Here is a 26,471-nt window from a genome sequence, read left to right as displayed (position 1 = left end):
TCGAGAGTACAGCTGCAGTCATTCAACAGTAATGCTAATATAAATAAAATGGGGTTTTTTAAAATCCATTTTCCTTTAATTCGGGCAAAAATCAGTCTGCCTTACTCACTTACAAAAATTGGAGCTCATATGGCATATGTTAGATTGCCAGTCTAGACCCCACATCTCTGCTAAAATCGCTGCACACATGTCTTGTATTTGCCCCATAAGACTATTCAGTATTGTTGCCCACCCCCCTCAGTGTGAGAGCCGTCCATCCCATTACTTGCTTGATTTATTGAGAAAACAAAAACAAAAACATTTTACTGTACAAAAAAGAATCGGCACAAGTTTGACAACTTCGAGAGTGGTCTATGTTGCATGTGCCACTGCACGTTCTTTTCGCATACTTGACTGCTCGACTTTGGGAGAGGGGGGAAGGGTCCTCTTATAATCTCTTATACAGCTTCTCATTTCAACAGTGTACCACTATATGGTGGATTAATTTTTTCAGTGGGATTTTTGTTTTATACAATCGCATTCTGATGCAGGAAAATTATCTGTGTATTCGCAAGGTCAATCTAAGCTAGCCCTAGCCTTTAGACAGTCGTTGAAAATAATTCTACATTCAGGAGCAGATCCAGGAAATGTTTTGCGGGTGTGGGGGACTAACCGGAAAAGGACAATTGGAACAATTAACACGCCAAAAGGGCATCCCAATGAAGGAATAAAAAATATTACAAATAATTCCACTTTATGGAAATAGTGCTTTTGAAGGTGTAAACCTCAAATTTCTAAAGTGATCCGGAACTGGACAAAGTGATCCGCAACTGGCGTAAGTATGCCAGCTCGAACAACATTGTTTTTGGTGTTAAATGTTTACCTAAATTTACATTTTATATCACTGTTTATTTATATCGTTGATTGTCTTATTACCAAGAATTTCTTTTAAAGTCATACAGGTACATGTTGCCATAATTCACAATTTTGTTTGAAGTGATCCGGAACTGGCGCATCACCTGTATCATGAAAAACCATGACCCGGACTTCCCCATAAACCAGTCTATTTCCATTTGATTTGTTTTTAAGAAATCTGCGTATGATTGAACCCTGACATCAAAATACTTTTGTTGAATTAAGAAAACCTTCTAAAAAGCAAAGTGCACAAATGAGGAAAAGACTTCCGACCGTTCCATCATTCAGTTCATTCAAGCGATATAATTAATATTTGTCAGTTTAATCGTAGAAATATTTTATTAGTCGGAAACATCTTACAAGGTAGCAAACTCAGGAATGTCCCTTTAATGTAAGTTTAGGGTTAGTTATATACAATACCTTTTTAAACATTTTGTTCTATAAAAGAACAATCTTTATATTTCGTAATCCAGTATCACTACGTTTTGCCTTTGAAAAATTTGACATTTTGACTATTCTGTGTAAAATGTCCTCCACAAGGGTGCTTTTGGTAGAAATATAGGACAGAAGACACTGAGGCATTATGGGACTAAAGGTTCGTTTTATTCTGTAGACGCTCGGTTCATTCCATTTAAATACACCCTATGAGATTTATAAGTATTGCGTGGCCAAGCGGATACAGTGCTCGGCTAGTAATCCCAAAGGTCGAACAACATTGTTTTTGGTGTTAAATGTTTACCTAAATTTACATTTTATATCACTGTTTTTAAAGCTCGCGAGCCCATATCGTTGATTGTCTACAGATGATTACCAAGAGAATTTTTTTTAATAGACAAAATATAAGGGTCCAGAGACGGAAATTGCCAAACATGTAAATGGAATGTTTTACATACGGTATACCGTATATGCAAATATTTTCGCGGCTAAAATAATTCGTTGTAAATTCTCGTTGTAATGATTTAAAACTTTTAATTTCACCACAGTGTTTCTGCCAGAAAGAAATTCTTGGGTATGGCACAATGGAATTGAATGAAACCACAGTCACCAGGGGGTATGGGGGGCATCCCCAGAAAGAAAATGGGTTAAGGTTAGGGTTAAGGTTAAGAAAATCATATACATTGTGTATAATGATAAGAGTCATTAATTTTGTCAAAATGTTAACTTTAAAAAAAAAACAAATTGGGTATGATGCCATACCCATTTTACCCTCTGGCAGAAACCTTGCACCATTTGGAAGAAGTAGGTCTAGCTCTTACAAGGCAAAGATCACCCCAATCATTAATAAAGTGTCTCAGATCGATTTGTAGTGCATTATATAGATCTGTGAAGTAGCATGCAGTGGTGATGCGCAGCTGGTTTGGGATTGATTCCCATCAGTGGGCCCATTGGGCTATTTCTAGTTCCAGCCAGTGCACCACAACTGGTATATCAAAGGTGGTGGTATGTGCTATCCTGTCTGTGGGAAAGTGCATATGAAAGATCCCTTCTGCATTAAAAAGCATGACTATATATCAATATTGCAAATGTTTGACATCCAATATAGTCAATGATGTAGTGCTCTAGTGGTGTTGTTAAGCAAACCAAACTTTTCTTCATTTTTTTTTAGCATGCAGCAGATTCTACTCATTCTGTTAGTAGGTCAACATGGTGACAGCAGAGAATGATTTTTCGAAAAACAGCTGATTCTTAACGGATGCTAGTTTGGACATTTTGGTCTTATCACATTTGTCTATCTACTCTAATGATACGTCAATTGGTGAGGAAGAAGGAGAAAATCTGTTAGGAGTACTTCCCTATGAATTTGAGCTGGAATACAACAATGATTACAAATGACTATGTATTGAAGTGGTATACTCCCAGATGGTGAATGATCTTAAAGGGACCCCTAGTTTTTAAACACTAAGGCATGTAGATTCAACCTGTAAAAATGGACAAAGGGTTAGTTATATACAATACCTTTTTAAACATTTTTATTTTACAAACCTGTAACAATTTTGGATAAACCAGAGCAATCACGACGTTTGTGATGTTGAAAAACCCTTAAAAATGACATTTTGACTAAAACTGCATTTTAATGGTATATAGAAACTCCAGGATGACCAGAAACAAAACAATTCAGTCGTATGGAAATTAATAATCTAAACAATAAAATATAAGTAATGTTTGATTTCAGTGATCATAAACCTTTAATAGTGCCGATACATTTTAAAAACTAGGGTCCCCTTTAATTATTATGGCAGCGGTTGTTACTAGATTGGAACTGAGTAGGAGTGGGGGTGAAAAAAACACACTCAGTAATACACGCGGGAAGAGGTGGGGGGGGGGCTCTATGGGCCGGAGTCTATTACCACAGAAGTGTGCGATGTAGTCCACTTGTAATGCATATAGTTGGTGAAATTCCACATACGAGACTGTATTTTACGATATTTTCTGTTTCAGTGTCGACTTCGCTGAGATAACATAGGGCAAAAAAGTACAAATGCAGTTTTCTGCCATCTCCCATTTTGTTTCTTTTGTGAAAAAAACATTACTCTTCAACGAGAGGGTTGCCAGTGAAAGCCTCAAAATACTCTATGTGTCAAAAGTATTGTCAAATATATAAAATCAATGATCTCTAGTGGTATCATTAAAAATAATAATAATAATAATAATAATAAAATTAATATGTCGTCGCTATTTGTCATTAAATCAAAGTAACCCTACATATTAGTAGCGAAAAATCAAAGCAAAGGCTACAATTATAATAACTACATAAAGCATGATTGTCTAACAATTAAGTACACTGCACTTGGGGTTCACAAAACATAAACATTTATTTTTTCATCTCTGTGACAGTCTAATGTCGTCTGCAAATTGAAGTATGCACATGACACAGCGGAAATAAAGTAACATTGCAACGTTCAACCAGCCGTTTTTTGCTAAACGTTTGCAAACACATTTTGACTGGTGGTTCCAGAAATGGTCATTTGGTTTAATGTGTAGCGTAAAAATCTGTCTTTCAAGACAAGCGTAAGCGACAAACCGCTGGCTAAACTTACTCTGTCCCGTCTGCGTAGGCGCAACAGACTAAGCAGTAAACCAGCCCCAAGTTCAGCCAGCAAACGTTTCGCTAACGTTCGCGAAGTATTTGATTGGTTCCCAATCCAGTCTAGCGTTTGCCAATAGTACTGCGCACGAGTCAATCGTCAGTTTACAGTGTGGCAATAGTAAAATAGTATTAATTTTTTTAACTTTGTGGAAAATCGTAATTCCGTTTCCAAATGTAAATTCCGTTTCACAATGGGCATTCCATCTGTTTTCCGCGATCGCGGAAAATTACTGGGTCTACTGTGCTCATGAATCAAAACAAAAGATATTTTAAAAACAAAGGCAATGAGCAGTAATGGATGCTGTATTCGTGGGAAACTCAAAGTTTTCCTGAAGAAATTAATCCATAGAACTCTGAAGCCGAGCTATACATTAGACAAGAACCCAGAAAATAATGAACTGGAGTCTGAGCAACTGTGGCGAAAAAAGATGTCGGAAATGAGGGTAGTAAATATCACATGCGACGTGCGACGCCTTGTTTTGCAACCACTGTATGGTCTATATGTCGTTTGAATAATAATAATAAATATCTAATAAAAACAACTGCCTGAAGCGGTCCGTCGGCGAAGAAGCAATGTTTCCTGTGACAAGATCGGACTAATTTACCAGCGGATTTAAATAATATTAATGTTGAAATGTTTATATATTCTTTGGGTTAAAATAATAATAACAACAATTTAAATAAAAATCTAATAAATAAACTGCCTACAGTGGCCCACAGTTGGTCTGTCGTTGGCCTGTCGTCAATTTCTATCGAATCGGTGATGTTTCTTGTGACAAGAGTACACTAATTTATCAGCATGTTTAAATAATAATAATGTAGATATGTTATTAAAGAAATGGCCTACATCGGCCCGCTGTCGGCCTGCCATCTGTTGAAGTGGCAATGTTTTGATCCATGATCGGACTAATTTACCAGCAGGTAGCCTCTAGCTAATAATTAGGCTATGTAGATATGTCTATATTTTCTTTGAATAAAATAAAATAAAATAAAATTTAATAAATTAAGAAACTGCGTACAGCAGCCCGCTGTCAGTACACTGTCACTTCCTATCGAAGCAGCAATATTTCCAGAAACTGGATAACACAGTTTACCAGCGGGTATAATGAAAAGTAACTGTCGTCGACCTTAGCTACATAATCCTAGATGCCTATGCTGCTAGGATTTTTAATGTGGAGGGGTGCCAATTCCTGAGATCATGATGGGACCTACATGTAGTTCACCAAGGTAAACATCAATGGTTTGTTTTTTTATCATTTTGACATTTATTGTACCTCCACAACTGGCATATCAAAGGCTGTGGTATGTATTATCCTGTCTGTGGTATGGTGCACATAAAAGATTTCTTGCTGCTAATCAAAAAGAGTAGCCCAGGAAGTGGCAACAGCGGGTTTCCTCTGATATATCTGTGTGGTCCTTAACCATATGTCTGATGTCATATATAACCGTAAATAAAATGTGTTGAGTGCGTCATTAAATAAAACATTTCCTTCCTTCTGTATCACATATTAATTCCAATGAGTGTTTATATGGTTGTGAGGCAATCCTCAACAACACAGTGCAGGTTAAATCGGTTAAGGTTGGGGGTTGTGTGAGTTACATGTACATGTAATTAAAACATATTTATGATAATAAAAATAAATAAATAAATAAATAATGAATAAAATCCTTAAAATAACTAATGACCAGTAATGATAACTGAACAAATACAGTGTTCTTGCTGCTCCATTTAAGCGGGGCGGGGCACCCCGCTATTCCATTTTGCCGCCCTCCTTTCACGTTCCCCGCCCTCCTTTATTTTTGAGCGCCCCTCTTTATTTTCCAGCACCTATCTCCGCTATTTCCAAATGTACTTTTTTCCACACAAAAAACAACGATCAGTCTGCACACTGGACATCAAAGGAAACAAGCCGCGTTGTGTACGAAAAGCAATTGACGAAACATTTACGACAGTTACCGTAACATAATTTAACAGTATTTTTAACAGCCTCTATTTTGTCCAATATCTGTATCCATTTGTATGTTTGTTTGATAGACACAATAAAAGTTATATTTTATGTAAGCAATGAAAACATTTAATTTTTTACGGATTCGGCAATCTCCGATTGAAAAAAAACCCCTCTTATTTAGCGCCAAATTTGTCACGTGATCAGAACGGTCATAATTCTGTCTTTTGTTTCGACTAACTATCGTCTGATATTTTGTACTCAGTTGCAGATATAATTGGTTGAAACTGATGATTTTTACTTTCTGTTATTCTGTTTATTCAGCAGTTCTTTATAAAATATTTTAAACTTTTCATTTTGAGGGGATATGAACGCTTATAAAAACAACGGAAGTGGTAGTGTTTATCATTAAAATCATTTATGTTGAGTGCCAAATAATATATACAGCGCCTTTACAAAAACGAAACTACTTTTTATTAGCTGGTGATAATATTTTATCACAGCGATCGATTCATTCGATGAAGATGGGAATAACAAAATACTGGACAAAAACCAAATTAAAATGAATTGATATTACTATAACAAATTGTCCCCCCCCCCCCCCTTCCTTTCAGGTATCATTACTTTTGGTCTATTATTTATTAAGATTGATTTTTATTTATTTTTTTCAATATGAATTTTCACACACATAATAATAAAAAAAAATAGTTTTTTTGTTAAATCACAAGGAAGAAAAATAAAGTAAGCTGGTGTATCACTCCCATCCCTGGTCCTCACAAATCCATTTATAGAAACTACAAAAAAAAAAAAAAAGTGATGCCATACGCCATATGCAGAGTAATAATTTATAATGCTTAATAGACAGAAGGCCACAAAGGCGCTAGATTAGTACATAATTATGATAATAATAATAATTATTATTATTATTATTATTATAAGTCTGTGTCGTCTTAAAAGACGAACGAAGGTTAAAAGCGATAATATGATTGGTCGGTTCCTGAACAGTCATACCTGGGATTTGATTGGCTTAGAGATAACAACAGGAAAAAACGCGCCATTTGCAGTTTGCCAATAATAATAAATAATGACAAAACAGTGTGTATTTTGCACTATGAATTGGATTTAAGATCATTTTGATTGAGCAGAAACAATCACAGTTTATTACCGAATACTTGGCTATGGCGGAAAATGAAGAACTTCGGTCAAGTTTCGGATGTCCTACTATTTTCGTCACGTTTGGAAGGGAAAAAAGGTAAACATGATTTTACTATTTTCTTACTTATAATGTCTTATTCTAGACACCTTTAATATATAAGTTGACATCCTTAACTGTATTTGTTCTAATATTGTGTGATGTTTGATGACAATCGAACGAATGTAACTGTTCTACATGATGCAACGTGTTCTACATGATGCAACATTGGGTCATGACACAGAAAATTTCCAAAATGGCCGATCAAGGCATATTTTTCGGGGCAATTTAAATACACATAGATCACATTGACATCATAAATAATACATTTAAATGCAAAATAAATATTTTAAGATGCCAAATTGATGCATTTATTACAGAAAAAGTGTTGTTATTTCACCGATGGGTACAGATTTTTACAACGATAGTAATGCTTTTTTGGGGTGATTTAGGTCACATGACCAGTTTCACGTACTCTGATAGGTCAGCAGTCTTTGTTTACAAATTGTTTACAAATTAATTTAGTTTTAATTTGTTTAATTTATTTAAAGTATCACAAGTAGCAGTCATTTTTCATTTTACTTAGTAATATATATTGTTTTTGAGTACCATATGTTTCGTCCCAATGATTTTGGCTTAGGTAATTGGTTGTTTGGCAAGTCTTCCTTATTCTTCCCCCCCCCCCCCCCCCCCCCCCCCCCCCCCCCCCCCCAAATTATAAAAATATTTGTTAGAATCAATGTATGGTTAGAGATAGTTATTGATCTTTTTTTTAAGCTTATAAAACATTTTGTTTTATAATTTTAAGCAACATAATGTGTACCGGTATATTTCATAATCCTTTCTGGTGATCAGGCTTGGGATCACAATGTCATGCATTCATATTTTTTTCGTACATACAAAATGAATTATTTGAAAGTAAAATTTGGTTTGGGCTACAATAAACCTCAATTGTTTAGGGTACCAGACGTTTCTCCCCCAAATCGGATGTCAGTTCGCCCTCGCATGCTTAACCAGTTCGCCCCCACAAAGGTACCAGTTCACCCCCATAAAGATTTATATGTATTAATTAATTAATTAAACTGGTGATTATGTCAAATGTGCCCGGACTGACTCAGGATCCAACCAAATTGTGGAAAGACGACAATCCCTCCCCTCTAAGAAAAGAAACACACACACACGGTTTAACATGCCTCTAAAGAAAAATACAGTAATTGTTTAAAAGTAACAAATAATTGGGATTTGGGGGCAAACTGGTACATGGAGGGAACAGGCCAAACTGGGGGCAAAAGGTCATGGATTCATTGTATATACAAAAAGTAAGTTTGTTTTCTTTAAAGACACCACTAGAGCACATTGATTTATTAATCATTGGCTATTGGATGTCAAACAGGTAATTTTGACATATAATTTTTGAGAGGGAACATGCTAAAAATTAATTAGTAGCAATGTATTTTTATCTATGCACCATCCTACAACAGGATACTACTTACCAAGATGAAATACATATGAAATCGTGCAACAATTGCCAATCGATGCATACTTATTGTTTGCTGAGAATATATATAAAATTAAAATATTTATACCATTATATTTTGTGTTACCTGTTTACTCCTCTGTTCACTTCACCCCCAACTGTCGGTATGGATGCCCCCAAATATTTACAACACATCTTTGGTTGTACTTTGTATTTATATTATAAAAATTGTTTCATATTACTTTGACTGGGGTGTGGTATCAAGCCTTTTCGCCCCATGCCAGTTAATTTCTTTTCAAAACGCTTGTCTTCTCTTTTGAAAAAAACTATAAAACTCTTAAACTGACACAGGAAAAGTCTTGGATAGGATATTGACATACCTTTGGGGATGGATTGGTTTGCATGAGGATGAAATGGACATTTATTTTGATTACAAGAAACACAAGTTATATATATATATATACTCTTCAAAAGAAGAAACGCAAAACCACATTGTCGTAACATTTGGAGAATTGATTTCATTATTGAATGGCGAGTCCGATAATTACCAAATGTTGCAGGATTGTTCACAATTCACTCTAGTCCATTGAGAGTAAGTGATAGGACACACCACCAAGGTCAAGGTCATCTGGAGTCAATACCGGGTGTGGCCTCCGCGTGTGTTGACAACTGCCTGGCACCGCCTGCCCATTGAAGCAACCAGAGTACGGATGACGTCCCGGGGGATGGTGGCCCACTCGGCCTGCAAGGCTGCTGCCAGCTCGGGCAGGGTCTGCATGGGGCTGTGGTTGTCGCTGTCGGAGGCGTCGGTCCAACTCGTCCCATAGATGCTCAATTGGGTTCAAATCCGGTGATATCGATGGCCAAGGAAGGACATTAATGTTGTTGTTCTGTAGGAAAGCCGTTGTGAGACGTGCTGTGTGAGGCCTGGCGTTGTCATGTTGGAACACTGCGTTGGCATTGGCCATAACTGGAACGATGTGTGGTCGGAGGATCTGGTCCATGTAGCCCTGTGCATTCAGGTTGCCCTGCACGTGGACCAGGTCAGTTCTGCCAGTGTGTGAGATGGCTGCCCACACCATGACACTACCCCCGCCGAATCTGTCCACTTCCTGCACGCAGTTTGCCACATAACGTTCACCACGACGCCTATACACGCGACATCTTCCATCATGACGTCGGAGCAGAATCGGGACTCGTCACTGAACCACACCTGTCTCCATCGCAGTTGAGGCCATTGTCGATGAATCTGGCAACACTGCAGTCGGAGTCGACGGTGTTGTGGTGTTAAGATGACACCTCGAACTGGACGTCTGGCACGAATTCCTACCTCACATAGGCGGTTCCGTACGGTCTGGTCGGATATCCTGCGCAAACCTGGTATTGCTGCGGCTGTGGAGGTGGCAGTAGTCAATCGTTCCCGAAGGTGGCGTACCCGGATGTAGCGGTCCTGCCCGGGGGTAGTGACCCGTGGTCGACCGGATCTAGGGAGGTCACGTGTTGATCCATGTTGCTGGTAACGGTCCCACAGTCTGGAGATGGTGCTTGGGGACACATGGAATGCCCTGGCAACGGCCGTTCTGGATTCGCCTGCGTCTAGTCGGCCGATGGCATTGTTTCTCTGCGGTTCACTGAGACGTGGCATGTCCTGGATTGTCAACTGTCGGCCAGATACAGAGGCCAGGCAAGCGAACACCCTGCACTTTTATACTGTCGGTGTTCATGTTGCACGTGCAGACAACGCACGTGCAGTGGTGACATGGTTTGCACGTGGCTGCGTTTTTGCGAATATTCACATTTTGGAACTTTATTGTACAGTAGCTGCGTTTTATCGAATGTAACCGTGGGAATGTGTTTGGGACATGCAATGACCTTATATTCACAAAGCATGAACCGGTAGGAAACAAAATCGGAGTTATAACCCATTTGTACCCTTTTGCGTTTCTTTTTTTGAAGAGTATATATATATTTTTTTTTTTCTTCAGAAAAATCGTCAGCACATTCTGGTCATCATATTATGGAAATATTTGTGACTGGTATGTATTTAACAAACAATAATCTTGTTTTAAGATGCATGACTTGATGTGTAAGAGGTGGTCGTTCAATGTCATAAGCCATTATACATAATTATTCAGAAATGTTTGATTATACCAGATCACTTGGAAATTAACTTTAACATGTGTTATCAGGTTAGTAGGAAATGCAATCTCTGCATGACGGTTGGTTGGTAATTTTTAAAACATCTATTTTAGGATAATAACTTTTACACTTTCCTTAAAATTTGAATTTTTTTTTTTTTTTTTTTCAATTCTTCCTTGTCCGCCCATATTCTTGAGTGAGCATCTTGAATTAAACATTTTAATAATAAAAAAAGTAACTTCCAGTTTACATTTGAACAGCATCTGACATCACATGTATGGTCACTGACAAGCATGCAGGGCTTTTTCTCGTTCTAACCAGTGCACCACAACTGGACAAAGACTGGTATGTGCTTTCCTGTCTGTGGTAAAGTGCATATAAAAGACCCTTTGCTGCATTAGAAAAGCTGTAGCTGACTACGAGTCAGAATTACCAAATGTTTGACATCCAATAGCCGATGATTAATTAATCATTAATTAAGCGAGAAGAAACCTGCTACAATTTTCCATTAGTAGCAAGGGATCTTTTATATGCACTATCCCACAGACAGGATAGCACATACCACAGCCTTCGATATACCAGTCATGGAACAAGAAAAGCCCTAAGGGTCCATCGACAGGGATCGATCATGGGTCAACCGTGCATCAATCAGCGCTTTACCCCTATAGCTTGAAAGGAGTTACATGCAGTTCTATGATGTACATGTATAGAGGCACTGATTTTCCGTGATCGCGGAATCGCGGAAATACCTATCTGAAACGGAATTCCCGATTTTTTTCCAACATTATTTAACTTTAAACATTATTTAACTTTAGCGCATTTGATTAATTAAAATTTATTTTTCGAACTAGAAACTATGGACACCGACATCTGCCTGTGCTACGCTACGACACTAGTACCTTTGTATGTTACGTCAAATGTTTAATGTAGAGTATCTAGACGTTTTACCAGTCGTGTTTTCTTCGCTTATTCCCGACGATTTAACGGGGAAAACCGAACATTGTGAGCTAAAATTGTCCGATATTTACTCAAGTGAAAGATATATTATGTTATGTTTGCTTATTAATTTTTAACATTTGCGGCATTGCCATATTTCCGATCTCACAAAGGAATGCCATAATCGCATATTGTATGCCAGGCTTTGTTTAAAATAAATTATACAAGGGAAGTGGTTTATAGTGTGATCGTTTGTAATTATTTTCCCGATCATATCGTAAAGAAAACCGAAAATGTCCGAAGTCTGTCTCGTGGTTAAATTTAAACCAAAAATAAATACAAACTACTGACATGTTTTGCCTCATTGCATATTTATTTATTTTATACCAGCAATTAATTGCGGTGTGTGTGTGTGTGAAACAAACACAGAATTTGTTTAATACTGAAACGGAAAAAAAACGGAATTTGTAACATGAAACGGGAAAAGGGAAAAATCTGAAACGGAAAATCAGTGCCTCTACATGTAGACAAATGTATGGGTTTTTTTTTTTTTTTTTTTCATTATTTCCCTCCCAGTCCAACATCCTTTATCTTTTTGTAATAGTTTATATTTTGTAGGCCTGAAAATTGGTACAGATTCTTTAGATTCAAATATATATCATGTATTTTATTTTTTGATTTCTTCATAATTAAAATTAAAGGTCAACATTGAATATTTCAAAGTCTGTTTTATCCTTGAGATTTGATTGATACCAGGTAAAAAAGTAAACTTGAAAATTTAACTGAAAATTAGTTTGTTTTCTCTTGAAATTTTGATTCCCCACACCTGAAACTTGGTACGCTATGATTCTCTAGGGTAGTCTTTTTAAAACTAACAGAAAGAACTAAATGTTTACATTAATAATAAACAATAGCTAATTACATAGCAGATCTATCCAGACTACATTTGTTTTTCAGAATCCCATCTGAATGTTGGATGACATATATCAAGATGCCACTGAACAGGACATAACTGAGGAAAATGGATGTGAGATAATCCAATCTAACAGTTGGAAATAAATATATATAGTATTTATAAAATATTTGTTTGCATATACTGTTCAGATATATTAGTGAGTCAGAATGAAACATCACTTTGTTTGTTAAGACTATTGTGCTTCAATTTTTATGTTTTGTGGACAGCTACATGTAGTTTACAGATAGGGTGTGTAAGCAGTGGCATTAATACAGCAATTGCCCGAGAATATTGAAATTTGGCCTCCAAGGACAGATTGCTGCCTATTTTCATTTGTTTAATGATTAGTTCATCACCAACTGCTGGATGTAAAAAATTAAATTGATAATTAATTCTGACCCATAGTCTTCAGAGGAAGCTCTCTACATGTTTCAAAAGCAGCAAGTCATCTTTTATATGATCAGGACAGAACATACCACAGCCTTTGATATTCACTTATACTTCACTTATACTTCACTTATACAGCGTTTTTGTAAAATATCAGTGAATCACTTATACTTCACCTATACTTTACTTATACAGCAGTTTCTGTGAAATATCAGTGAATCACTTATACTTCACTTATATTTCACTTATAGTCTTCTTTTTTTTAAATATCAGTGAATCACTTATACAGCAATGTTTGTAAATATCGGTGAATCACTTATACTTCACTTATATTTCACTTATACAGCATTTTTGTAAAATATCAGTGAATCACTTATACTTCACCTATACTTTACTTATACAGCAGTTTCTGTTAAATATCAGTAAATCACTTATACTTCACTTATACAGCAATGTTTGTAAATATCGGTGAATCACTTATACTTCACTTATATTTCACTTATACAGCATTTTTGTAAAATATCAGTGAATCACTTATACTTCACCTATACTTTACTTATACAGCAGTTTCTGTTAAATATCAGTGAATCACTTATATTTCACTTATAAGTCACTTATATATATCTAATACTTCTGTTAAATATAAGCGAATGACTTACACTTCACTTATATATATTGTTAACACTTCACCTATATGTCACATATACTTTGTATAATGATACCTCATTTGCATACAAAATATACTTCACTTATACTTGAAAAGTATTAACGACTTATACTATATAAGTAATTGATACTTCTGTTAATATAAGCGAATGACTTACACTTCACTTATATATATTGTTAACACTTCACCTATATGTCACATATACTTTGTATAAGTGATACCTCATTTGCATACAAAATCCTAATCGTTTACTTATAAGTCACTTATACTTGAAAAGTATTAACGACTTATACTTCACTTATAAGTGAAAAATATAAGTCATTTCGGTAAGGGTTATTGATAAACTGACAGTACTATGGCTGAAATATAGTGTAATTATGTGTATATAGACCTATTATAATTGGTTCAATCAAAACATTAATTTAATGTTAGATAACTCAGAGCTGGCCATATCCTAAAATTTTCAATTGCTCGCTGGGCAAGTAACTCAAATTTCACTTGCCCAGAAAAATATTACCTATAGTCCCAAAACGTAAGCAGTTTAACTCAAAATTAAACTGTATGTTTCAAACAATTTCACATCATACAAAGCACTTGTAAGCCCTGTAATACTAAATATCTTTATTTCCTGTAATTTGTGAATGTAAAAAAATAAAATAATAATATTAAAATAAAATTAAAAACAAATTGCTATCAGCATGAAGCATAATTGGAAATGAGTTTATGATTTTTTTAAAACTTTAACACTTTAGAATGATCATCGAAAATATACTACTTTGGGTTAATGATTTCACAGTGAATGACATTATTATTTTTTTTTTTTTTTTTTACTTTGGCGGGGGGGGGGGGGGGGTGGATTGTTTTGTTTTGGGGGTTTTTGAGAGGGGAGGGTTCATGACGGACGAATTTAAATATTAAAAAAGTATACCACTCTATTTTTCAGGATGAAATTTACTTGTAGATGCATGCAGGACATTGCATTTCTGGACATTTAATTTTCACAAGTTTCAGCGGGAGAATACTATTGGTTTTCCTTAGAAATTTTGGCGTTTAATGTTCTCGACATGAATCCGACACACAGACTCAGTCGGAGACTGCTTTGATCCCGTTTCAAATTTTCCTGCGTGCGTTCCTATACTCACTGTTCTTGAACATTTAGTCAATTAAATGTTAATTGCATGTATATTTAATACATTAATTTAATTGTGAAACAAATGCGAAAACTTACAGATGGACAACCTAAACCTAATTTTGTATTACAAAACGCTACTATATTAGTGAAAAACCGACCGTGCGGTGGGAATTCCCTTACCTCATTTTACGTCACACGTGTATTACGCGAGCTCACATAGATAAAGCGAAAACTAATTTGACAAAGAATCTACTTATCCATTTTAGTAAAGTGCTGGATCGTAACGTTCTAAACAGCTTTTTCTCGATTCTGCAATATTTTCGGCAATTTACTTCACGGATACCGACATAAAATACATGATTTACGAATAAATGCCTAATTTCTTAAATGCCTGGGCGCTTATTCAAAGACGTGGGCCTACTTCCGGTCAAATACAGTACTCGATATAATAATCAGGGGCCTCACACACACACACAAGTTTAATGAAAATAGGGTTTTTTAAATTGATTTTAACAAAAAAAATTGGCAAAACCCATTAAGTCCATGGTCATATTTTTTTTTTAAACCTGCTAAATCCACATTGGTATTATGGAGCAGTGGGAACAATATAAAAATGCTAGAAATTATGAAAGAACTTCAGAACAGCATAATAACAGTTGTCAGTTGTGAGAAAATAGGGCATGGGTGGCCTCAGGAAGTGGTGGGAGATTGTTCCAATTAAATGGCATTTTTATTCGAAATTGTCATAGTAATGTAGAATGGTGTTAAAACAGTTCACATGACTCTGAAAAGCAAGAGCAATGTCATACTTCCTGGGCCATGCATAAAGGTATTACCTCTTCGGCCAATCCCCTAAGCATTCTATTCCATTTGTGTGAATAAATTATTGTAAAATTCTTAAAGATAAAAGAGTAATATTTTAAAGTCTCTGTGGTCACGAAAAACATCTGACGTGGCCTAGTCCTCAGTTGTTATCACTGTCCTCCAGATCCTGAATCCCGCCATTTTGATCATGGACACCACACAGAGCATTTTCATAGAAATTCTTCTGCACCGCCAGATTTACTCCAAGTTCATCGAGAAGTTTAAGAACGTCGTTCTTCTTGGCAGGTTTGACACAATTGATGTCAGGGGCAAGTGTTGGTTGGAACTGACTCCACTTTTGCCCTCTTTTGAGAACTGCATGGAGGCAGAAATCCCCAGCATACGAAGGTTTGAAACCTATCTTCTCCCCAGCAACCTGGAGTACCCTAGCATCACTGATCTTAAATGAGCGTTGTGTTTTACAAAATGCAGCGGACTCGCTTTTATAATCATATGATTGAACACAATTCATCGCAATTTTCCAGAATATTTTTTAGAAACTCATAACACGTTAGAGTTATTTCCCTTCAATTACGTCGGAAAGATTCGGAACATCTCGGCCAATTTCGTTTACACCTTGAAAAGTGCCTGATGTATTCCGAGTAATAACTTTAATAGAATTTCCAGTAATAATTTAATATATATCTATAAAAAACACACAAACAACAAACATTTTAATGCAAATTTATTTTTAAAGCACAGATATGCATGATAGCTTCAGTGTCATCGTCACTGTTTAATGAAAAAAGAGTTTAATGTTTAACAAGATTTAACAAGATTGTTTCCAACCTCATAGTGAAGACCTAAAATGCGATTAAGCTTCTGAGGTGCGATAGAGTCGGACAACACCGACCGATACAAATAACACCAATCAAGGTCTAATTAGCCGAAAGCCAGAATGTCTGGTCTGAGATCGCAATGTTGCGTAACGGGAGAAATAGGGTCACGCTATTTCCGGCCAGGTGGTGAGCTGAGTTTGTTGTTATTATGGTTGTCAAGGTTATTTAACAAAGAAATTAAGCTTTTGAGGAGGAAAATCGATCCGGTATCTGTAGTACACGGGATTCGGTTTTTAAAGGATTTTAAAGCACAGGCTATATACATGTAAATTCGGGACCAAACAATATGGCCGATGTAGACAGGAATCCAGGATAATCAGGGTCCGGTTTTGCCAGTTTCCACTGTATATACATGTAGATATATTAATAAAATAATACCCCCCCCCCCCCCCCCCCCAACTTTTAATGGCATAAATTTTACTAATGCATATAATGTAATCAAAGCACACAATTCCATTCAGTTCCAAAATATTTCTTTTTATTGGCTTTACATAAAATGCTTGATACGAATAATTATTGTTCCGCCATATTTTCATTCCGCATTTTTAATGTGCCAGAATAAAAATAACGTTCAAATTGTGGAAATGTGTCATCTTCAAACATCTAATCCTGGAAAGCTAGGTTACCAAAGGTATTGTAATTAATATTTTAGTCTAAAATTTATTAAAATATGTTGTTGTACTTGTTGAGGCTCATAAATAAAGCACAGGCCTGCATATACATTTGTATGCCTGATTTTATTAAATTGTGAATGTAAATGGAAATTTCGATCCAATCGATAAACGTTACGGCACAGCAATAAACATCACAATAATGAATATCGTGCCGGAGACGTTTATCTTGATGAACTAGTTGGGACCAACAATGGGTAAAAAGAAAGAAAGAAATAAAGAAAGAAAAACAGAAGAAGAAAAAAGTTTACGTGACTACATGTACATCTAAATTTGATAGAAAATATGGGCACCTTTGATAATTTGGGGGTAGGTGCATACACCCCCCCCCCCCCCCCCCCTCAGGTCCTATATGGTACGGCCCTGAATCCATCACCCATCTCCCCAATAAAACCACTACAGTCCACCCACCCCTAAAATAGCCTCCAATAAAGTGTCAATTTAATTAATATTTAATATCAATTAATTAATATCAATTAATTAATCAGTGTTACTATATCTTCCACAGTAAATTCTCCACTGTCAATTTTCCACTTGAAGCGGCCATTACTATATAGCTATTTACTGCTGATATGTACATAATTCTTGCTGCCACTGAATAAAAGTTATTTAACAAAACATGCATTAACAATGTTATTTATATGTGTATTTAATAATATATGTAACATGTTCTTAGATGATTGTTAAAAAATGTTTTAATTTTAGTTTTATTTGACAGAATAAATGTCTCAGGAATATTTGGTGCAGGACTATTGTTTTACGTGCGCATGGATAAAATTTACCATTATTTAAGTAGATGGAATTGTTGTAATCAGCATACTAATCTTCCAAAACTATATATGGCTCCCTATTTTACTTTTTGGCGGACCGTTCAAAATTACGCCTAATTTCCTTCACAAAATTGCGCACCCTTTCTGTTTGACTTAATCCTACGGGACTTCCAAATTCCATATAGTATGGTCACCATACCACCCTCCGCCTGTTACTGGCCCCGGTTGGACTGCTGGTGCTCCCTTGCACCTGCCAATGTAGGCAGTCACCCCTCCAATCCACCCGTTTCCTGTCCTGGACAGAAGAGCTGGCTGAGGCCTGCACCTGTGCCTAGGACAGGCGTGTACTACAACAGCTTGTTCTGAATGTGCACGTTAAACACTCTGACCTGACCGTGTAATCAGATTGCCATCAAACACGACAGTCGGTGTTTCTGCCAGAAAGAAATTTTTGGGTATGGCACTATGGAATTGAATGCACCCCCAGAAAGAAAATTGATTCAGTTTAGGGTTAGGGTTAAGAAAATCATACATTAATGATAAGAGTAATTAATTTTGTTAAAAGGTTATCTTTAAAAACAAAAATTGCAAAACATCTGGGTATGGCGCCATACCCGTTTTACTCTGTAGCTGGCAGAAACCCTGACAGTGAGTAGTTGTTTAAAAATTTGACATTGTATGCAACCCATAGGTATTGTATTTGTGCATTATTTTTGTTTGAACAGTTAACGTTCTTTACTTTTAGGCTAATTTAAAATGTACCGGTACCTGTCCAGGAACGGCCATCTTGATTTCATATTTTCATCACAAATCTTTTGTAGGCTTTAGTTGTAGCTGAGTAATTTCGAAGTTATTAATATTTTGAACAGTTTGTGTTTAATTAAGTATTTAGTAGTAGTGAACATATACATGTAACTTACAAAGCATTTTTGTTGTAGTTAAACATTTAGATCATAATATATGCTCATACATGTTTTACTTTAGTATTTACAAATTGCATCTATTTTAGTATATGTTGACCCAAGTTTAGTAATATTTTTTAGGGTTCATCATAGCCAAAGTAGTTAGAAGTTAATTGTGTTCTAGCTACACCATGCATCTATTTTCAGGGATGTTATTTTTCATCTTTTTATCTGATTTCAGGTTTTTTTTGCATAAAATAATTTTCACAAAATACAATGTAGACTGGATTTGATCGGAAATGTTAAAAAATTACCTTTATTTAGATATTGTATAGATATTTTAGTTTTTAAAAGATATTTTCAGCTTTTATTTTAAAATAGGTTTCGCATCACTGTATTTTAGAATGTTGCCTCAATTTTGGTAATATTTTTTAGGGTTCATTATAGCCAAAGTAGTTAGAAATGTATTGTGTGCTAGCTACACCACTTGCACGCTTAAGTTTTTGAAGATTCTGAAAAACCAAATTATTTGCAACTTAAGTTTTAATATATGATTATTGTAAATTAATTTTCTGTGATGTTAGATACATGTACATGTATATATTATCTTGTTATAAAAAAGTGAAACCCCCAACAAAAACCCCTCATAAATTCCTAATTTGCTAATTCAGCCTGGTATTAAATATGTAAATGTAGCATAACCTGTAGTTAAAAACTGGCTCTTGCAGATAGAGTTGGTTATATTGGGGCATTTTCTTTCCTTTTTTATGTTTTATCAATTGACCTATAGTCAGGTTGGCATGACTGTTGATGTATTTATTTGATGCTTGCTTTTTTATTAATTAGTCGTTAGCATACATTTTTGTATAGGAATATGACAGGTTAATTTCTTGAGAATGGGCTTCAAATTTATATGTATTTGTGGTACTAGCTGTCTTCTTTTTTTCACTGTCTATGATATAGTGTTGAGAATCTGTTTGAATTTCATCATCAATCATCTGTTGTAATTTATGATAGTCAGTTAAATTAGTATTTTGTGATAATAACATTTTCAACAACAATCGATTATGAAATTTTATAATTGATCATTACATAATTGATAGAGCTCAACTAATTAATTTTCGATTGTAATCAATCATTAAAATATCTCTACTTTTTTCACTGTATATTTTATGTTGAGCAACTATACCCTGGCCCGAAACAAAAATGTCATATCGGACAAAACGAAGGAAAATCAGAGCAAAGGTATCTGAGCATATGCAGTCAATATATACCAGTATTTCTGATGAAACGTTGACATCGGTTGAGGTTGATATATGTCACTATGAAAACGCATCATGTAACACTTTACAAGATGATGTAAACTCTGAACACGAGAGCACAATACATGAAGTTAACATACCTATACCTGTAAATGTAGAACATTCTGATTTAGAAGAAAATTCACCCGATTTAGAAGAAAATTCACTCAGTTCACCCGATTTAGAAGAAAATTCACTCAGTTCATCTGATTTAGAAGAAAATTCACTCAGTTCACCCGATTTAGAAGAAAATTCACTCGATTTAGAAGAAAATTCACTTAGTTCACCTGATTTCGAAGAAAATTCACTTGATTTAGAAGAAAATTCACTCATTTAGAAGAAAATTCACTCGACTCTGGGAATATTTTAAGTGGTAGTGATGATGACAGCATTGATTCTGATAATTGTAATGACAGAACTGATGAAATTTTAAAACCTCAACTTGCAGAATGGTCTTCAAAGTGTAAGTTACTCACAATGCGGTTTCTTCCCTTTTAACCATATTTCACGAGTATTTCATCCAACACTTCCTAAAGATCCAAGAACACTGCTTGAGACCATCAGACACTACCAGATTTGTGATGTTGGTGAAGGTTCTTACCTTCACTAAAAATTACGTCTTCTTTGAACAAAAACTCTGCTCAGTCGATGCAGCTTTGCTAATGCAGCCTGGTATTTCAATATGTAAAAGCATGTAGCATAACCTGTAGTTAAAAACTGGCTCTTGCAGATAGAGTTGGTTATATTGGGGCATTTTCTTTCCTTTTTTATGTTTTATCAATTGACCTATAGTCAGGTTGGCATGACTGTTGATGTATTTATTTGATGCTTGCTTTTTTATTAATTAGTCGTTAGCATACATTTTTGTATAGGAATATGACAGGTTAATTTCTTGAGAATGGGCTTCAAATTTATATGTATTTGTGGTACTAGCTGTCTTCTTTTTTTAACTGTCTATGATATAGTGTTGAGAATCTGTTTGAATTTCATCATCAATCATCTGTTGTAATTTATGATAGTCAGTTAAATTAGTATTTTGTGATAATAACATTTTCAACAACAATCGATTATGAAATTTTATAATTGATCATTACATAATTGATAGAGCTCAACTAATTAATTTTCGATTGTAATCAATCATTAAAATATCTCTACTTTTTTCACTGTATATTTTATGTTGAGCAACTATACCCTGGCCCGAAACAAAAATGTCATATCGGACAAAACGAAGGAAAATCAGAGCAAAGGTATCTGAGCATATGCAGTCAATATATACCAGTATTTCTGATGAAACGTTGACATCGGTTGAGGTTGATATATGTCACTATGAAAACGCATCATGTAACACTTTACAAGATGATGTAAACTCTGAACACGAGAGCACAATACATGAAGTTAACATACCTATACCTGTAAATGTAGAACATGATGTAGAAGATTCTGATTTAGAAGAAAATTCACCCACCCGATTTAGAAGAAAATTCACTGTAGTTGGTATGGTTAAAGAAAATTCACTCAGTTCACCCGATTTAGAAGAAAAAATTCACTTAGTTCATCTGATTTAGAAGAAAATTCACTGAGACTGAAAATTCACCGATTTCCAAGAAACCACCTGATTTAGAAGAAAATTCACCCGATTTCCAAGAAAATTCACTCGACTCTGGGAATATTTTAAGTGGTAGTGATGATGACAGCATTGATTCTGATAATTGTAATGACAGAACTGATGAAATTTTAAAACCTCAACTTGCAGAATGGTCTTCAAAGTGTAAGTTACTCACAATGCGGTTTCTTCCCTTTTAACCATATTTCACGAGTATTTCATCCAACACTTCCTAAAGATCCAAGAACACTGAGACAATCAGACACTACCAGATTCGTGATGTTGGTGAAGGTTCTTACCATCACTTTGGAATTACGTCTTCTTTGAAAAATGCACTCTGCCCAGTCGATGCAGCTTTTGTTGATGCAGATACAGTTTCAATACAGATAAACATTGATGGTCTTCCATTGTTCAAAAGTTCCAGTACCCAGTTTTGGCCTATATTGGGTAGGATAATTGTTCCAACTATTACAGATCCTTTTATTATTGGCCTCTTTTGTGGAAAGAGTAAACCATCTGATGTGTTGGAATATTTGCATGACTTTGTGACAGAAATGTCATTGTTGCAACAGAATGGGCTTGATATTGAAGGTTTTACTAGCATTTTAACTGTAACAATATCTTGTTTTATATGTGATGCACCAGCAAAAGCTTATGTCAAACAAGTCTAAGGGCATAATGCTTATTATGGATGTGACAAATGCTGTCAAAGAGGCTTGTGGGCTGGAAAGGTAACATTTCCTGAAGTTGATTGCCCTCTGAGAACGGATATTCAGTTTGATGAAATGAGTGACGAGGATCACCACAATGGCATGTCCTCACTGAATGACACTGTAGTTGGTATGGTAAGCCAATTTCCAATGGACCCACTGAATGACACTGTAGTTGGTATGGTAAGCCGATTTCCAATGGACCCACTGAATGACACTGTAGTTGGTATGGTAAGCCGATTTCCAATGGACCCACTGAATGACACTGTAGTTGGTATGGTAAGCCGATTTCCAATGGACCCACTGAATGACACTGTAGTTGGTATGGTAAGCCGATTTCCAATGGACCCACTGAATGACACTGTAGTTGGTATGGTAAGCCGATTTCCAATGGACCCACTGAATGACACTGTAGTTGGTATGGTAAGCCGATTTCCAATGGACCCACTGAATGACACTGTAGTTGGTATGGTAAGCCGATTTCCAATGGACCCACTGAATGACACTGTAGTTGGTAAGCCGATTTCCAATGGACCCACTGAATGACACTGTAGTTGGTATGGTAAGCCGATTTCCAATGGACCCACTGAATGACACTGTAGTTGGTATGGTAAGCCGATTTCCAATGGACCCACTGAATGACACTGTAGTTGGTATGGTAAGCCGATTTCCAATGTCCTCACTGAATGACACTGTAGTTGGTATGGTAAGCCGATTTCCAATGGACCCACTGAATGACACTGTAGTTGGTATGGTAAGCCAATTTCCAATGGACCCACTGAATGACACTGTAGTTGGTATGGTAAGCCAATTTCCAATGTCCTCACTGAATGACACTGTAGTTGGTATGGTAAGCCGATTTCCAATGGACCCACTGAATGACACTAGATGGACTGGTAAGCCAATTTCCAAGCGCTACTAAGAACTCACCCGACCGATATGCACTGCACTTTGGACCAATAGATGGACTGAATGACCTGTAAGTGGTATGGTAAGCCAATTTCTACTAAGAACTCACCCGACCGATATGCATGCACTTTGGAAGCCAAGATGGACTGTGACCTCCAATGACTGTAGTGCTACTAAGCCAACTCACCCGACCGATATGAATGATATGCATGCACTTTGGACGCCTAGATGGACTGTGACCTCCAAGTGATTAGTGCTACTAAGAACTCACCCGACCGATATGCATGCACTTTGGACACCTAGATGGACTGTGGTAAGCCAATTTCCAATAGTGCTACTAAGACACTCACCCGACCGATATGCATGCACTTTGGACCCCTAGATGGACTGTGACCTCCAAGCCAATTAGTGCTACTACTGAATGACCCGACCGATATGCATGCACTTTGGACGCCTAGATGGACTGTGTAGTTCCAAGTGATTAGCCTACTAAGAACTCACCCGACTGATATGCACTGCACTTGGTACGCCTAGATGGACTGTGACCTCCTGAATGACACTGTAGTTGGTATGGTAAGAATTCCAATGTCCCACTGAATGCATGCACTTTGGACGCCTAGATGGACTGTGGACCTCCAAGTGACACTAGTGCTACTAAGAACTCACCCGACCGATATGCATGCACTTTGGACACCTAGATGGACTGTGACCCTCCAAGTGATTAGTGCTACTAAGAACTCACCCGACCGATATGCATGCACTTTGGACCCTAGATGGACTGTGACCTCCAAGTGATTAGTGCTACTAAGAACTCCACCCGACTGATATGCATGCACTTTGGACGCCTAGATGGACTGTGACCTCCAATGACACTGTAGTTGCTACTAAGAACTCACCCGACTGATATGCATGCACTTTGGACGCCTAGATGGACTGTGACCTCCAAGTGATTAGTGCTACTAAGAACTCACCCGACCGATATGCATGCACTTTGGACGCCTAGATGGACTGTGACCTCCAAGTGATGTAGTTGCTACTAAGAACTCACCCGACCGATATGCATGCACTTTGGACAGCCTAGATGGACTGTGACCTCCAAGTGATGTAGTGCTACTAAGAACTCCACCCGACCGATATGCATGCACTTTGGACGCCTAGATGGACTGTGGCCTCCAATCATGTAACGCTACTAAGAACTCACCCGACCGATATGCATGCACTTTGGACGCCTAGATGGACTGTGACCTCCAAGTGGTAAGCCTACTAAGAACTCACCCGACCGATATGCATGCACTTTGGACGCCTAGATGGACTGTGACCTCCAAGTGATGTAGTGCTACTAAGAACTCACCCGACCGATATGCATGCACTTTGGACACCTAGATGGACTGTGTAAGCCAATGATCCAATGTCTACTAAGACACTCACCCGACCGATATGCATGCACTTTGGACGCCTGAATGGACTGTGACCTCCAATGATAAGTGCTACTAAGAACTCACCCGACTGATATGCATGCAGTTTGGACGCCTAGATGGACTGTGACCTCCAAGTGATTAGTGCTACTAAGAACTCACCCGACCGATATGCATGCACTTTGGACCCCTAGATGGACTGTGACCTCCAAGTGATTAGTGCTACTAACAACTCACCCGACTGATATGATGCACTTTGCCACTTTGGACGCCTAGATGGACTGTGACCTCCAAGTGATTAGTGCTACTAAGAACTCACCCGACCGATATGCATGCACTTTGGACGCCTAGATGGACTGTGACCTCCAAGTGATTAGTGCTACTAAGAACTCACCCGACCGATATGCATGCACTTTGGACGCCTAGATGGACTGTGACCTCCAAGTGATTAGTGCTACTAAGAACTCACCCGACCGATATGCATGCACTTTGGACGCCTAGATGGACTGTGACCTCCAAGTGATTAGTGCTACTAAGAACTCACCCGACCGATATGCATGCACTTTGGACGCCTAGATGGACTGTGGCCTCCAATCATGTAACGCTACTAAGAACTCACCCGACTGATATGCATGCACTTTGGACGCCTAGATGGACTGTGACCTCCAAGTGTTTAGTGCTACTAAGAACTCACCCGACCGATATGCATGCACTTTGGACGCCTAGATGGACTGTGGCCTCCAAGTGATTAGTGCTACTAAGAACTCACCCGACCGATATGCATGCACTTTGGACGCCTAGATGGACTGTGACCTCCAAGTGATTAGTGCTACTAAGAACTCACCCGACCGATATGCATGCACTTTGGACGCCTAGATGGACTGTGGCCTCCAATCATGTAACGCTACTAAGAACTCACCTGACTGATATGCATGCACTTTGGACGCCTAGATGGACTGTGACCTCCAAGTGTGTAGCGCTACTAAGAACTCACCCGACCGATATGCATGCACTTTGGACGCCTAGATGGACTGTGACCTCCAAGTGATTAGTGCTACTAACAACTCACCCGACCGATATGCATGCACTTTGGACACCTAGATGGACTGTGGCCTCCAATCATGTAACGATACTAAGAACTCACCTGACCGATATGCATGCACTTTGGACGCCTAGATGGACTGACAACCACCCCAAATAAAGAATAATAAAAACAGTTGACAAAATTATTAATTAAGGTAGGTATAAACGAGGTAAAGGTACATTGTAGCTTGCAAGTGAGTTAGCAGCGCTACTCAGAAGTCACCCAGCCAATATGCTCTCACCTCTGGAAGCTTAGACGAACCGACACCCATCCCTACCTAACCCACTATCCAAATTAAATAAAGAACATGGGTTGTCTAAACTGTCCGCCTAAATGCCCCAGAATTAGTAGCGAGATACATTTTAAATTTGTGTAAAACAATAGAAAAAGTGCTAAAATTTTGATTATGACTTCTACCCAATTAGCTAAAGACAATGTCCCTATGGTAAAATTCTATCATCAGATTTTCTAAATTTTAAATGCAAATTTTCTAGTTAAAGAGAGATCTTTCCCTACCTAACCAGATATGTAATTAAATAAAGAACATGGGTTGTGCAAACTGTCCACCTAAATGCCCCAGAACCGACACC

General features: G+C 37.1%; 2 long non-coding RNA genes across 2 annotated transcripts; one reads left to right on the top strand and one right to left on the bottom strand.

Annotated features, from left to right (window-relative positions):
- The first annotated feature begins 6,346 nt into the window (after positions 1-6,346).
- Positions 6,347-13,036, top strand: LOC121366206. The gene is made up of 3 exons (XR_005957135.1): positions 6,347-7,180; positions 10,583-10,633; positions 12,630-13,036. It is a non-coding gene; the product is annotated as an uncharacterized LOC121366206 (long non-coding RNA).
- Positions 13,037-24,950: 11,914 nt separating this feature from the next.
- On the bottom strand, positions 24,951-26,471 carry LOC121366205. The gene is made up of 3 exons (XR_005957134.1): positions 26,449-26,471; positions 25,086-26,210; positions 24,951-25,003 (listed from the first exon to the last, which is right to left on the bottom strand). It is a non-coding gene; the product is annotated as an uncharacterized LOC121366205 (long non-coding RNA).

The sequence above is a fragment of the Gigantopelta aegis genome, unplaced genomic scaffold (genome assembly GCF_016097555.1).
Source record: "Gigantopelta aegis isolate Gae_Host unplaced genomic scaffold, Gae_host_genome ctg4994_pilon_pilon:::debris, whole genome shotgun sequence".
Lineage (NCBI taxonomy): Eukaryota > Metazoa > Mollusca > Gastropoda > Neomphalida > Peltospiridae > Gigantopelta > Gigantopelta aegis.
This window is presented reverse-complemented; position numbering and strand designations above follow the sequence as displayed.